The following is a 17,525-nucleotide window of genomic DNA, read 5'->3' on the forward strand; positions in this document are numbered from 1 at the left end:
AAGGCTAGTAGGGGAGAGGTTTTACCAATCTTCCTATTAGGGAGGGTCAAAGACTATTGTTCCAAATGGTGCAAAAGGAAGACTTTTCCCTCTGTCTGTCAAGTTCTTCCTACACTTGTCTAATAAAATGGGAAGCAGGCAGATGCATTAAAGACATGCCATGAATTCATATCATAATTTCAAGACGCCCAAAGTCAAGGGCCTGGATGCCAGCAGCTGCAGCAAGCAGATTTTTTCCTCCCTGTTCATCAAGATATGTAAGTCAAACAGAATTTGGCTCTCTTACACAACGTAGTATCTTGTGAGTTGCAGTTTTTTTTTTCTAATGTGCTAGAGGGAAGAAAAATAGCTGAGCTTTCTCAAATGAAAGTTCTCTATTTTTAAATGGGTTTGAAAGCCTGATTAAATTATGTATTTTATTGCCTCTGTGAGTATCCTATTAAATGAATATTTTATTTTAAAGGCTTGAATAAATGAAAATAATTTTTGTAATGACTGGGCTGGTCTATTTGGATCTTTGCAACCACTGTCTTCAGTGTTCAGTTCCAGAGAATTTTCAAATGTTCAATTGTTTCTCGAAAAGTGCCTGAAAGAAACTCTCAATTAAATACTCTAATAATTAGTTCTCCCACTGATACAGATTGAGGTGGTCCCCAAGAAAATCATACCAGAGGAATATTAACCAAAGATTCTTAAAAACAGGGTGACAATGCCTGATTTTAAATAACAGTAAAAGTCAGGTGGCTCAGTGTCAAAGAATCCACCTGCCTGTGCAGGAGATGCAGGAGACACGGGTCCCATCCCTGGGTCAGGCAGATCCCCTGGAGGAAGAAATGGCAACTCACTCCACTGTTCTTGCTTGAGAAATCTCATGGACAGAGGAGCCTGGCAGGCTACAGTCCACGGGGTCGCAAAGAGTCAGACACAACTAACCACACACATAAATAAGACCACCACCACCACTTTCTATGAAAAATGTACAGAGAGAGAGAGACAGAGAGATGCAGAGACATGGAGAGAGACGGAGATACTTCATTTATGGTTGTGGTGCATTAAAATCTCTCTCGTCGACAAGACCTGAAGAAATGCAGGTTATGACCTTCACTTGGCCGCTCACAGACACCACTGTGTTCTCCACTGGGAAACTCTCACTCTCTTCCAGAAGGGAACAATTTACCTTTCTGGGAATATCTGGCATTCCATTGCCTCTTAAACTTTTACTTCTGAAGAACCACGTTAGCTTAGAACAAAGGTCTTCAGGCTGTGGTATGGATGCTCCCAGTATGTGAAATTGTCCCAGGAGTACGCAGGCATGGATGGGGAAACAGGTCCCATTTCTTCAGCTTGCACGCGTACACTTTCCCAAAGCTCCCCTGCTTAAATACCCCAACGCTTGAGATGCCCTGGGTTCTCCCTTCTCACCCTCTCCCGGCAAGATGCTCTCCCTTGAAAAAGGAAAGCCTTACTCTCACCAGCCCTCACCTTTCTACAGCGCATCAGCCCAGAATAAAAGACTTCTGAACACCAATTAAAGGAACAATTCAGAATATCAGTGTCTAAGAAAGGCTTCTCATCTGTTTATTTAAGATTTTAGAAATGGAGTGTTCTGACCTGCGTTGGGATATTTTGAATCTAGAAATACTGTACAATGGAATAGGAATGAAGAGAATTTTCTGTTAATGGCCAGCATTTCCATCCTCAACTATTTACACACACAAAAATAAATAAATCAATCCTCACTGCGAGAGCAATCAAGGGAGCCTTGGTTAGAAACACTGAGAGGAGACACACTCATCCAAGAACGAAAAACTTCTGGCAAATATCCAAATTTTATCTATCCTGAAGTCGGAATTCTGATGTGAAGGGATTGGTACAGGAATCCATGTTGAGGTATCTGTTAGGACTGAAAGATGGAATTCAATATTTTTTTCTGGCAAAAAGTGTGAGTTAGCTGATTGGCTGGACAATGAAGAAACATGAAGGGCACTTTCCATAAAGTAGATGAGCAAAATCTGCAGCACCAATGTTTTCTAAAATATATTTTAAAACATGTCATAATATAAAATTATCCTCCAGTTGAAAACAAAAACAAAATAATTAGACTAAAGACTCTCGGGCTTCCCAGGTGGCACAAGTGGTAAAGAATCCCCCTGCCAATACAGTAGACACAAGAGAGGTGGGTTCGATCCCTGGGTCAGGAAGATCCCCTGAAGAAGGATATGGCAACTCACTCCAGTATCCTTTCCTGGAAATCCCATGGATAGGGGAACCTGGAAGGACCATGGGATTGCAAAAGTCACACGTGACTGAGCGACTGAGCACACACACGTATGAAGACTCTTACAAACCAATAAGAAGGAAAGTGATAAAAATGAGCAAAATTGAACAGACTCTTTAGCAAAGAAGAGCAGTAAAGCCAAGAAGCACAGGACAATGGCAAACAATAAATGGAAAGATGCTCAACACCGTGAGCAGCTAAGTGACAGTGACGTCACGCAGTCGTATCCAAATCTTTGCAGCCCTATGGACTGTAGCCTATCAGGCTCCTCAATTCATGGAATTTTCCAGGCAAGAGTACTGGAGTGGGTTGCCATATTCTTCTCCATGGGATCTTCCCGATCCAGGGATCGAACCCAGGTCTCCCGCATTGCAGGCAGACAATTTACCGTCTGAGCCACCAGGGAAGTCCAGTATGAAGAGTTAAGATAACTTCAAGTCAAAATCACGAGGTATCACTGCATCCCAATAAAATAGCTAAAAGAAAAAAAAATCACTGATGACAGGGACTTACCTGGTGGTCTGGTGGCGGAGACTTCAAGCTCTCAAAGCAAGGGACCCAGGTTCGATCCCTGGTGAGGGTACCAAATCCCACATGCTGCAATTAAAAGATCCCGCATGCTGCAAGGAATATCGAAGATCCTGCCTGCTGCTACTAAGACTCGGCACAGCCAAATAAATTACTGATGACAGTGAGTATTGATGGGGATATGAACAGCAACTCTCAGAAACTGCTGGCAGTAGGGTCACTTCAAAACCAGTCTGCAGTTTCTAATAACATTACACACACACTAACTGTATAGCCTGCAATCTCACTCCCAGGTGTTGACTCAGATTCTAGAAGTAAAACATAGTAACAGAAAGATCAGGGCCAGACACCTGAAGGAGGCGTGGACTGCAGCAGGCTGGGGTACCATTGTGGAGTGATGGAAATGCTCCTTACCACGATGGTGGTGGGGGTTACCAAATCTTAAACATTTGTCAAAATGCACAGAACTGTACCTGTAAAACTGATGAGTTTTACTCTGTGTAAATTACACCATTTATAAAACTGATTAAGAATTGATGCAAAGAGCCGACTTACTGGAAAAGATCCTGATGCTGGGAAAGATTGAAGGCAAAAAGAGAAGAGGGAGGCAGAAGATGACTCAATGAACACGAACTTGAGCAAATTCCAGGAGATAGTGAAGGACAGGGGAGCCTGGTGAGCTGCAGTCCAAGGGGTCGCAAATAGTTGGACATGACTTATCGACAGAACAACAGCAAATGTATTCCATTCCCAATCATCTCTGAGAATACTGAGATAAATTTGGAGCCTCTAAGTCAAAGACTAACAGACTCTAAGAGCTATTTGATAAGGCTTAGCCAAGCCTTCTCAGTCTATTACATAGACACAGAAACAGTGAACAGTGCAAGTTCTAGAAATCTTTGGAAAACCAGGTATCTCCAATTCTTTGCTTTCCACAAAACTTAGAGATTCTAATCAGGTTGTAAACCTTGCATTAGTTTTCTTTATAGACAGCTGTGATTTCTTTGGCATGTAACTTGGAAGAAATTCAAACTTGAAGGACAATAAATAGATACCAAAGTCCTTTCATTGTCATCTCTCTCTTTGTGTAAGACAAGGTTGATCAGCACTTCAATCTATAAAATTCAGCAAGAGGAGCAAAGTAGATGCTGAACCCTATTCAGCTGAAGAAGACTTCTGAGAGCCCCTTGGACTGTAAGGAGATCAAACCAGCCCATCCTAAAGGAAATCAGTCCTGAATATTCATTGGAAGGACTGGTGCTGAAGCCGAAGCTCCAATACTTGGGCCACCTGATGCGAAGAACTGACTCACTGGAAAAGACCCTGATGCTGGGAAAGATTGAGGGCAGGAGGAGAAGGGGACGACAGAGGATGAGATGGTTGGATGACATCATCGACTCAATGGACATGAGTTTGAACAAACTCCAGGAGTTGGTGAAGGACAGGGAAGCCTCGTACACTGTGGTCCATGGGGTCACAAAGAGTCAGACACAGTTTAGTGACTGAACAGCAACAATCTCAGTCTAACAACAGCAGCAAAAGTTTACCGGGTGCCTCTGTATTGCAGGCTTTCTTTAACTTCAGTACTGTGTCAACTGTTTCCATTCTCACAACAATTCTGTGGCATAAGTAATATTTTCTTCCTTCTATGGACGAGGACATTTAGGCACAGAGAGCACAGTAACTTTCTCAATATCACACAGCCAGCAGGTAGCAAAACTTGATTGGAACTCAAGAAACCCGGCTCCACATTCCACACTGCTGACCACAGTGTTGACTATATCATACTCATCCACAGACACATGGGATTTTGCATCGCTCACGAATGTGTTACATTAAAATAAGACTCCTCAGTGGAAATGAAATTATAATGTAAATCCAAGTAGAAAAACGGTGTGAAATCCCCAAAATACGAAGGCAGAACTTGTCCATAGTTTTTTCTTTCCTTTTAAACAGCTTTATTGAGATAGTTATTTACCATGCAATTTATCCATTTATAGTATAGTTTTATGATTTTTAGTATATTTACATATAAGTGCAATTATCTCCATAGTCAATTTTGAAATACTTTCCCCACTTCAAAAATAAACATGCATTTCATCTGTTCAGTTCAGTCAGTTCAGTCGCTCAGTCGTGTCCGACTCTTTGCGACCCCATGAACCACAGCACGCCAGGCCTCCCTGTCCATGACCAACTCCCAGAGTTTACCCAGACTCATGCCCATCGAGTCAGTGATGCCATCTAACCATCTCATCCTCTGTCGTCCCCTTCTCCTCTCGCCTTCAATCTTTCCCAGCATCAGGGTCTTTTCAAATGAGTCAGCTCTTTGCATCAGGTGGCCAAAGTATTGGAGTTTCAGCTTCAACATCAGTCCTTCCAATGAACACCCAGGACTGATCTCCTTTAGAATGGACTGGTTGGATCTCCTTGCAGTCCAAGGGACTCTCAAGAGTCTTCTCCAACACCACAGTGCAAAAACATCAATTCTTCAGTGCTCAGCTTTCTTTATATTCCAACTCTCACATCCATATATGACTACTGGAAAAACCATAGCCTTGACTAGATGGACCTTTGCTGACAAAGTAATGTCTCTGCTTTTAAATAAGCTGTCTAGGTTGGTCATAACTTTCCTTCCAAGGAGTAAGCATCTTTTAATTTCATGGCTGCAATCACCATCTGCAGTGATTTTGGAGCCCCAAAAAATAAAGTCAGCCACTGTTTCCACTGTTTCCCCATCTATTTCCAATGAAGTGATGGGACCAGATGCCATGATCTTAGTTTTCTGAATGTTGAGTTTTAAGCCAACTTTTTCACTCTCCTCTTTCACTTTCATCAAGAGGCTCTTTAGTTCTTCTTCACTTTCTGCCATAAGGGTACACATATCTGAGGTTATTCATATTTCTCCCAGCAATCTTGATGAAGCCTGTGCTTCATCCAGCCCAGCATTTCTCATGATGTACTCTGCATATAAGTTAAATAAGCAGGGTGACAATATATAGCCTTGACGTACTCCTTTTCCTAGTTGGAACCAGTCTGTTGTTCCATGTCCAGTTCTAACTGTTGCTTCCTGACCTGCATACAGGTTTCTCAAGAGGCGGTCAGGTGGTCAGGTATTCCCATCTCTTTCAGAATTTTCCACAGGAACCCACCTATTCCTTCATACCTCCCAGCCATAAACAAATACTAATCTGTTTTTTGTCTTCATAGGTTTCCCTATTCTAGATTTTCATATGAATTAAGCCAAGTAATATTTAGATTTTTTTGTTATGGTTTACTTTCACTCAGCATAATGTTTTCAAGGTTTATCCAATCTGCCGCATTACCAGTACGCTGCTTCTTTGTAATGGCCAGGTAATATTCTATCGCTTGAATCCACTCAGGTGTCCTCAGTCATGTCCAGCTCTTTGCAACCCCATGGACTGTAGCCCCACCAGGCTCCTCTGTCCATGGGATTCTCCAGACAAGAATACTAGAGTGGGATGCCATGCCCTCCTCCAGGGCATCTTCCCAACCTAGGGATTCAACCTGAGTCCCTTGTGTCTTCTGCATTGCAGTCAAGATCTTTACTTATTTATCCAGTCATTGGTTGAAGGCAGAACTTAATCAATATTATAAATTAATTATTTTTATTAACAACGTTATCATGCCTATGATGTACGCAGATTTCACTGGATACATCTAAAAGTGATGTAACAATTGGGCTTCCCTGGTAGCTCATATGGTAAAGAGTCTGTCTGCAATGCAGGAGACCCAGGCTCAATCCCTGGGTGGGGAAGATCCCCCGGAGAAGGAAATGGCAACTCATTCCAGTATTCTTGTCTAGAAAATCCTGTGGACAGAGGAGGAATCTGGTGGGTTATAATCCATGGGATCACAAAGAGTCGGACATGACTGAGCAACTAACAACGACAACACAGTGTATTTACAAAATTGCCTTTGCAACTGTAGTTAGAAATTGAATCTATAATTATTTAATCTTGTGATGAACAATGGCAAAATCATCTAAATATGTATAAAGATATTCACAAATTTTAAAAGTTATTTGGGATTATATGAAATCTAGTGGGTTGTTTTGTTTTTTTTTTTATTTCAGCCTTCTGGCCTTCTGGTAACTTGCTAAGTGCTGCATTTTAAAGCCTGCTCAGTGTTATAAAGATGGCAGGGGAAGTTGAAGAAATACAACTTTTTCCGCAAATAAAATACATAGGGACACAAAGACACACATATAATGCCAAAAGTAATAAGAAAGATAGTTCTCTTGACCTATCTAGCGATAATTTTGATCACTCTTCAAAGTTAAAATAGTGGTTTGGGCTGTTTAAACACAAAGATTACTTGCATGTTGAACCAGCAGAGTTTTCAGCTGACTGACTGATCCATCCATTATGAAAGTTGTTAAGTCACCATGGTTACATCATTCTCAAACCAGGAGAATTTTAAAAAAAAATAGCTTTTCAAAAATAACAAATATGATTGGGTCCTTCTGCTACTGTGGATATAATAACTCTTTTGCAAGTAATCTCTTGGAGCTAAGGAACGTTATAATGGCTACTAAGCTGGGATCACTAACAATGTCTATCCTTTAAAGGAATCAGTGCAGGTGATACAGACATTCATTAGGACAGAAGAAAGCAGCCAGAGGGACACGGTTATGAAATAATGTGAAGTGAAAAAATAACTTAGTGTTTAATTATCTTTCCACTGAAATGCATGTAAATGATATGAATCAAAAGGAAAATAGAAGCATGAAAACCAGTTAAGGAAATGGCGATGAGAGATGGTTTGGCAATCTATTTCTGTATTATTATATAATATGTGAGAATCAAATAAAATCAAGAGGGAAAGAAAGAAACACTAAGAATCACCTCCAGGGTACAACAGCTCCCCACATGTCAATATGCAGATCGGGGTGAGTGTGGATGGAGGGGGACGCCGATGGTGATGCGAACAGCCTGTGTCCCCTGTGCCTCCTCGTCCAGCTGGTCCCTGGGGGCCTCTGTTCCTAATCGCTAGAGCCCAGCTCCCCAGCTGTGGCCGGCACTACGGCCTGGTTAACCCCACTGGGTGTTCTAACCCAACATTCAGCTCTGATTCCCTTCTCCCGTTTCCTCCCTCAACTAAAATCTCACGCACCCACTTTTCTTTGCAGCTAGGTGGCCTTATGCCTCAGTTCTAGACAATTGCATGGAGGCAGAAATGTCCAGGGAGATTGAATAACAGTAAAACCTTTGGTAATTTCTGGTCGATGTTGCTGTAAGGTTAACAGATGCGTCTGGCATTGCTTCTTCCTCCACGTCCTTCTGCCTTCAAGAAAAAGAGTGCCTGGTGCCAGTCCAGCGGCTAGGAGGGAACAGAAACCCAAACAGACACCAGCCCTAGGACCTCTAACCACTGACCAATGCCACCAGCATCCTGCCTCCGAGCTTACTGAACCTGAGAAGAATAAACACTACTTAGTGAAGCGGCTGTTGCCCAGATGTGCTGTTATTCGCAACTAGAAGCATTCCTAATTCATAGACCTAGTCATCACTATCACTGGAGCTGCCTCGGGTATAAGCTCCCACACAAACATCTGAGGACACAGCCATGGACAAGAAGAAGCTGAAAGGTGTAGGGAACAGTCAAGACAAATCTTCTCCACAGACAGCTTTGCTCAGGGCACAAGTGGCAAGTTCTGTAAAAGCGGTGATTTGCAGGGGGGAGGAAATGCCACACAGTTGGCAAGATCTTAGTTCCCTGACCAGGGATCAAACCTGAGCCCCTGGTAATGAAAACGCTGAGTCCTAACCACTGGCCCACCAGGGAATTCCCAGTTTGTCTACCTCTTATCACAAAAAATCAGTACATATTTGTGAAAGTGAATACACTGATCCTGAATCAAATTACAAAAAGCATTGCTCATTTTCAAGCCAAAAAAATCTTCCCATAGACTAAAAATTAAATGAAAAGTAATAAACACAGAAGTTGCAGATATAAGGACTAGGAATTTTCTGGATTATTTCCAAGTGTCTATTGCCAAGCTACATGTTGGAATATTTTACTTTGTACATAGCATGATTATAATTTTATTAGTCTTCCCAGACCATGAAAATTTCTTTAAAGTATATTTACACTATTCATTTGCTCTAATGTAAACAAATGTCCTGCCCAACACTGATCGAATGAGATTGGAAAGACAAAAAAAATCAAAAAATTCAAATTATATAATCCTAATGTGTAGTAATAGTTTTTAAAGCTTTCAAATGCATGCTTATTACATCGGGCTTCCAATTGCACATAGAGGCATCACTCAGATGGTTCTTTTATTGAGTAAATATGCATTAGGCGCAATTTTAAGCACTCATTATTAACTCAGCCAACCAGAACAAATCCATTAACAGCGAGCTTATCTAGTTTATCAAATGAATCTAGACTAGGTTCTTAGGAATGTGCTTAAATGTTATATTTATTCATTAGACTTCACTGGAATCCCAAAATAATATATTCATTATGCTAGGCATTTTTAATGGACTGTGTCAAATGATGTTCTCCAAAATGCTGAAGTGATATAATACAATTAACTTTATAACCCAGGTGTTAATTCTCATGATATAAAGGACCATGAATGAATCACCAACATTATAAAGAATTGTGTTACCTTTGGTCTCTAAGCTCCCCATACTGATGTCTTCCCAAACTTCCAACCCCTACTTACCATTCACATTTGAAACTGTGATCTTTATTCTTTACCTGGAGATTCTGCTGCTGAACCTGAGAAATTTCCTCAAAGTTGATATTTCCTCCATACCACTGGACAGGGTCCACTGCTTGGGAATGCTCCTAAATCCAGATTCTATCAATTTAGTGCCTCCAAAGGTGAGAATAAAATCACTTGTCCAGCATGAATTGGTATCTTTTTTTTTTTAAAAAAAAATTATTTTATCTTACATAACACATACCACATCAATCAAAATGCTGAAAATGATTTAATTTTCAGATTTGGTGATCTTATTATTATTCTCTACCCATAAGTTTTTCTTTTTTAAACTTTTTTTATTGGAGTATAACTGATTTACAATGTTGTGTTAGTTACTGCTGTACAGCAAAGGGAATTAGCTAAACATATACATATAGACGTAGGGCTTCCCTGGTGACTCAGACAGTAAAGAATCTGCCTGCAATGCAGGAAACCTGGGTTTGATCCCTGGGTCATCCTGATCCTTTCTCCAGATCCCCTGGAGAAGGAAATGGCTCCCCACTCCAGTATTCTTGCCTGGAGAATCCCATGGACAGAGGAGCCTGGCGGGCTACAGACCATGGGGTCGCAAAGAGTCAGACATGACTGAGTGACTGAGCACACACACAGGTAGACTGTGATGGAGATTAATTGTATAAGGACTGTTTTAATGTACTATAGGTCTTTAAAACACTCGGAGTGTCTTTATTCCTTTATCATGCCACCTGGACAAAAGGTTTCTTAATCTTATGTTTCAAAAATTCATTAATCCTACAACATATTGTTTCATAACTCACAAAATATACATTGGCTCATACCCAATGTTTTCTGGCTAAACAAGCAAGCATTTATCGAGGGCTCATGCCTCACTGAATTTCAATACCCTTGGAAAGAACTGCAATGATGAAAAGAATTTCTAAAGGGCAAACTGCGATTATGCCTGTGTGTGTGTGTGTATGTGTATGTGTGTGTGGCTTCGTGCATGCACACACACGTTTTGTGTATCTAATTACTACACACAGGATCCTGATATTTACAGGGAAGACGATTTCCGCAAGAAACAGCAACTATCCTTGCAAAGGCAAGATGCATCTTTACAGAGAGGCGACCTTTGATTATAACATTTGCAGGCTGGCTGCCTTCTGAACCTTGCTTGCCTTTGTTTATTACACTCATTTCTGACAATTCAGAAAAGACTGAGTCTTGCAGTTAACATCTACTCAGCAGCTTCATTTCCCAAGGAAACGTGCCTCAAGGACCCTGCCCCACCTCTTTCTGCAACTCCCTTCTTCAAGGACTTGGGCATTTTATAGACTTGTAAAAAAGCTGTGTTATATCTGATGATGACAAGCACATCAGTCGTTTACCTAAAGTTCTGTCCCTTCCACACTCTACCTTATCTCTTCTTTTATAACTCTAGTTTATTGTTATTGGCATTACTGAATCATAAACCTAAGAAGAAAAAAATGTTTCATTTTAAAATATCTTCTATACTATTTGGGGGTTACACCCATACTTTGAATCTTCATCACATACTGGAGTAGGAAATGGCAACCCACTCCAGTATTCGTGCCTGGAAAATTTCATGGACAAAGGAGTCTGGCAGGCTACAGTTCATGGGGTGGCAAAGAGTTAGACATGACTGAGCACTGAGCATGAACATATTGCATATCAGTTCTTTAAAATCTCTGCGTGTTGTATCATATCACATAAGAGTATTTCAAGCTGTCTTGCCTTTCCCCCACCAATATATAATCTCCATGAGGCCAAGGACATTTATACGCAATCCCATGTAACCTTAGACCTAAAATAGTGCCTAGCTCATAATAGGGGCTCAATACTTGTTAAGGCTTCCTGGGTGTCTCAGTGGTAAAGAATCCACCTACCAATGCAGGAGATATGGTTTCCATCCCTGGTGCGGGAAGATCCCCTGGAGAAGGAAACAGCAACCCACTCCAGTATTGTTGCCTGGGAAATCCCATGAACAGAGGAGCCTGGCGGGCTACAGTCCATGGGGTCACAAAAGAGTGGGACATGACTGAGTTACTAAACAGCAACATTTGTTAACAAAGAGTATGAAAATCTATTGTTGAAAATATTAACACGTGAAACATTTTTCTGCTCCCATTTTCTTCCAGTTACCCTGCTCCTTATAAATCTTCTCCTCATTCTTTCCATAAACGCTTATATAATCTGTGATCCTCTCCATTATTTCTTTCTTGGCTCTATGATCTTCAACTACAGTGTAAGCACAGTCATCCCTTGGTTTCTATGGGGGATTGGTTCTAGAACTGCCATGGATATTAAATTCAAGATGCTCATGTCTCATATAAAATGTGGTTTTATCTGCATATAATCTATGCACAGCCTCTCCTGCACTTCTCTGATGGCTCAGTGGTAAAGAATCCGCCTGCCAATGCAAGAGACACCAAGAGGTGAGGGTTCGATCCCCCGGTCAGGAAGATGCCCTGGAGGAAGAACAAGCAGCCCACTCCAGTATCCTTGCCTGGAAAATCCCATGGACAGAGGAGCCTGGTGGGCTACAGTCCATGGGGTCAGACACAACTGAGTGCCTGAGCGAACACACACATACACACAGAATATCTAATACAGTGGAAATGCTATGCTAATAGTTGTAAATACAATGCAAATACTATGTAAATAGTTACTAAGCTCTGTTTTTTAGAACTTTCTGGAATTTTCTCTTCCAAATATTTTTGATCTAAGGTTAGTTGAGTCCTTGGATGTGGAACCTGTGGATGTGGAGGGCTGACTGTAAAATGTCTCATTAAAATAGACTTAGTGGCTTTCTTTACACCGTTAAGGATGTATACCCAACCCTGAGCTCTCATTTCAACTCTAGTCCTGGAACTAATCGCATGTAGGATACTGCTCCTTTAAAGTAAATCTATCCTCTTTACTCCAGCATTGCATGCACTCACCTAATTTCATTCCTTCTATCAACAGCATTCGCCAAGTCAGCCCAGCTTGAAACTCTGAAGCCACCTTCTCCTCTTCCCCTTTCCTTCATCTCCTATAGCCAGCAAGTTAAATGATGGCTCCAGTATGAATTCAAAAGGCCTCTTAGAAAAAACAGGGTCATTTGTAGTGCTGTGAATGGACTTAGAGTCTGTCACACAGAGTGAAGTAAGTCAGAGAAAAACAAACACATGTCACATATTAATGCGTGTATAGGAAATCTAGAAAAATGATACTGGTAAGCCTATTTGCAGGGCAGAAATAGAGACACCGATGTAGAGATTGGGCATGTGGACACAGTGGGAGGAAGGGAAGAGGGGGACGAATTGGGAGATTAGGACTGCTGTAGATACACTACCATGTGTAGGACAGACAGCCAGTGGGAACCTTCTGCGTGACGCAGAGAGCTCAGCTTGGGGCTCTGTGATAAACTAGAGGGGTGGGATTGAGAGGCTCAAGAGGGAGGGGACACATGCATACACAGGGCTGATCCACATTGTTTGTCGTACAGCAGAAACTAACACAGCTCTGTAAAGCAATTATCCTCCAATAAAATTTTAGAAAAGCCCTCTAAGTCCAGCCCCTCTCCCTCACCTCCATCACCATACCCCACACTGGCCCTCATTTTCTCTTGTCTGGGCACCTTCATTAGCCTCTTGGGTTCCCTTCCTCCAGTTTCTCTTCCCTCCAAAATCCTGTCCACCCAGCCCTTGACAGCACATCCAACCAATGTTAGGAGTTGACTGCTGTTTGTTCAGTGAGTGAATGGAAGAATGGATTCGTGAATAAACGCTGTATTGCATAAAGTGCCTTACATATGTCACAGTAGTCACCCCATGCCAATATGTCTCAGCTCAGACTCTGAATCTGTCTACAGTCTGATACCAGCTTCTGTCTGCTATTTTCAAACTACCCTACCAGCCCAGGTAGTTTGCCCTAAGCAGGCCAGAATCAAGTTTCTCTGGCTCGGGAAATCACCCAAGCTTTGACACATGCAAACTTCACCCCGCTACCTCCGTGAATGCATGTCTAGAATGACTTGTGCCCTCCCTGGCCATCCATCGTCTCTTAATTCCTATAACATCCCCTAAACAGTAGTGATAAATTTTGGCATTCTATCTGCAACGTCATTTCACTGTTTCTTGCCTATATATCTCTTTCTCTCAGCTAGATTTACATAATACTGGAAAATGGACAGTATATTTTAAGGTCTTTGCTCAACTGGCTACAGTGATTTAAAGGCCTATGTATCTCTCTAACTCTTGATATACTTCATTTTGCTGATGCATACCTCCCACAAAGAATAAGAAGGAAACAAACTTTAAAGCAAAGAAAAAAAATGTACACATAACAGACTCCTGGAAGGACAAGAAACCATATGTTCTATACCAATTAATTAACATGAAGCATATAACTCAAGAGAACCTATAGAAGTAAAAATTTCTAAATGTTTACATTTATAGTCACAAAATTGAAAAAATGTAAATGATCAGAATTCGAAGCAGAATATTTTATTGTTTTCATTATTGCTTTCTGAAATGCCAAAACTAACTTACTGCTAATATCAGTTAGTTGAAATGAGAATATATATATACACACACATATACATAAACATTCCTGTTGTATAAAAACTATCTAGAAAAATTTACTTAATTTAATGGTTCTCAATGTACTTAAGAATAACAAACTGTACAACCTGTTTTTTTTAAAGTGCCCAGTAATAATAATGTCAAAAGACAGAGGATAAATAGAGACAGAAATCAGATATCGAAGAAAGTACCATATAATTTTATTAAGGATGCTTGTTCCTGCAACTCAAAAGTTGAAAATGTTCTTATCGGATAAGTTTCAAAGATAAGAAGAGCAACTGAAGATAAGAGTTTATTTTTGACCCTCCAAGGACTAGCGGGCATTTAGTAGGGCATTAAAAATAATAAAGGAAATAACTCACATTTTTTGGCTTCAGGAAATACCCCGCTGTTTATGGAAATAATTTCCCAGTCTTTATCCCCTGTTTTTTCAGATAATTATTTCAGTGTTCATTTAGCTTTGGTGCTTAATAATAGAAGTTTTTAAGGAGAGATTTTAGACAAAAAGCCTAAGATGTAAGCAGAGGGACTGTGAGGGGGATGGTGCGTCTTCCCCTACTCCTACATCCTGCTTCCCTCTTCCTGCCAAGTGCCCCGCCGTGGGTCATTCGAATTTCTAGTCTCACCTGGCATTCCTTCCCCAGAAAACTTGCTCTCCAATAAGACTGACCCTCTTCAACATTTTACCATAACTCCTCATGCACACTTGACTCTCCACCTTAATATCAGCCATTTCTGTAGCCTCTGACATCTTCTTCTCCCCTTTCCAGCGACCCAGGTTTGACCATCCTTGGAGGTCCCACTCGAATGCCACCTCCCGTGAGGAGCTCTCCCTGATCACATCAGAATCTTCAGAAATGCTGCTGAGCTGTAACATTCAGACAAATGCTGTGTCTTCTCTCCTCAAGTGGGTTAGCCCATACAGGTGGGTTGACACTGTCCATGAAAAGAGTCAATCAACAATCTATAATAGGAATAGGAGTTTGGGGACTTGCCTGGTGACCCAGTGATTAAGACTTGGCCTTCCAATACAGGGGGTGCTGGTCAGGGAGCTAAGATCCTACATGCTTTGGGGCCCAAAAACCAAAACATAAAACAGAAGCAACACTGTAACAAACTCAATAAAGACTTTAAAAATGGTCCACATTGAAAAAAAAAAAAAAAAACTTAAAACAAACGCTTTATTTGAGCCACACTGAGGACTATAACCCAGAAGCCAGCATCCCAGATAACTCTGAGGAACTGCTCTGGAGAAGTGTAGTTTCAGCACAGTTCTACATCTGCCAGAACAAAGAACAATGAACAGGTCAGAGATACATGCCTTCAAGGTTTCAGAAACACAGCACCCACACAGTGAGTCATCCTGGCCTTGGCACCTGGGAAGGGAGTCTTATCATCAAAGGAGTCCCTGCCTTGGCACCCCAGGAAGGAAGGCATTTAATCTACTTTTAACATGAGCATTCTTTACCTCTGGTCAATGCACCCTTTCCTTTAATAATTCAAGCAGATGTACAATATACATTTGAAAGTTGCCAACCGGCTGTTTTAACTAGCATAAAATTCAAGTTAACTCACGTATAAGCCATAGAGACTTCCCCAGACTTCAATAAGTGGACATTTCTTTTATCGATATCATGTTTTATGCTTCAAAGGACAAGGGATTGGGGCCAAAAATGAGCCTACTTTGCTTCAAATGCCTACCTCCTAATTCCTTCTTCTTAAGTCTTCACATGGTGGCTCCCCTGATAGCTCAGATGGCAAAGCATTCCCCTGCAATGCAGGAGACCCTGGTTCGATCCATGGTTTGGGAAGATCCCCAGGAGAAGGAAATGGCAACCCACTCCAGTACTCTTGCCTGGCAAATTCCATGGGTGGAGGAGCCTGGTAGGCTACAGTCCATGGGGTCTCAAAGAGTCCGGACATGACTGAGCGACTTCACTTTCACTAAGTCTTCACATCTTCTTTACTGTCTTCTATTTTGGTGAGTTTCTGTTTAAACATGTCTCATCTCCCCTAACAATAGGAGGAACTTCTTAAGAGCAGGGCTCTGTCTGGTGTTGTAGGATTCGACCACCAGGATGTGGAGTGTCGTACACGGACTAAGAAATAACCGGGGACTCAGGAAGTATCCCTTTAATAATTGTAACACGGTGGTTTAGAGTTCAAACATCTGGAATCCAATTCTGACTCTGTCGCCTACACCCCGTGGCAGTGTGGTCTAGGAGGTTGCTATTTATCCTCCACCAGCCTCGGCAGCTGCATCTGGGAAATGTAGCAGCATCAGCTATTTTTCAGTCCTGTTTTGGGTATTCCCAGGGCTGTGGTGCTTTTAGTGGTCTTCTTCCACCCATAACTGGGAGAGGGGCCATGTCTTTGGTGAGAGACAATGCTTTGTTTACGAAATTGTAACTATCCCCTTAAACTCTCTGCAGAAAATTTACTCCTTTTCACCGTATTTTTCTGAAGTTTCCCTGCCAAAGTCGTAAAAGTATGGGAAGGCAATAAAAACAAAGGAAAGGAAGCATTTATAATATACATGTTGACTCTGAATAATAACCCAAACAAATAACGCTGTCAAGGTCTTTGCTGTCAAGCATCACTTTGGAATCCTTGATGGGTATCCAACCTCACTTAGAAGCAGTAAGCTGAGTCCTGGAGACACTTTTGTGGTTCCCTGCAGCCTTGGTTGAAGGCTTTAGCCCATGACACTCGCTTCAGTGAAAAGTTCAACCACCTTCAGTCCTTTCAAACAGAACAACCCTGCCTGGCCTTGTGCTGTTGTGTCTTTACTACTGCTTGGGGAGCTACACCAAAAATGAACTGATCTGAGCAGCCAAGTGGCAGGCTTCTGGGAGGCTAACATTTGCTCGCCTGAGTGACTCTCTGATTCTCACATGCCAAAACAATTAAGGAAGCAGTAGTGGGTTAAAAAATGTCCTTTTTTTTTTTTCCTGTCTCAGCCATGGCACACAGCTCCTCTGCATAATTTGTTTTCCATTATGCAGACTTCAACATCTTGTTTACCACCACTCAGATGGAGTGTTCTATTTAGGACAGTTTCAGGGTTTCTATGAATTGATTAAGAGTGAGATTTAAAAATATAAAAAGTGATCAGTATTCAGTGAAAGAGGCATTGCGGATCAGCCATGAGTATGTGCAATGATGCACCAGCCAGGGAAGTGAGCCAACTCGGGATCTTTGCTCATTGGAGTATCATTTATCTACTGAGCAAACCTTGTCTGCCAGCCATCGGGCTTGGCTTTGGGAGTAGATCAATTTCCTTGCTTTAGGATCCTGCATATTATCTTTTATATTTGTGATTCATAATTAACATGATCTGATTAGCAAATCAAGGAGAGAAACATCGACACTCCAGAAGATCCATCTGAACACACACAAAAAGTTTAAAACCAACTTCCCCACAATATGGTACTGT

Source organism: Bos mutus, chromosome 12 (genome assembly GCF_027580195.1).
Source record: "Bos mutus isolate GX-2022 chromosome 12, NWIPB_WYAK_1.1, whole genome shotgun sequence".
NCBI lineage: Eukaryota > Metazoa > Chordata > Mammalia > Artiodactyla > Bovidae > Bos > Bos mutus.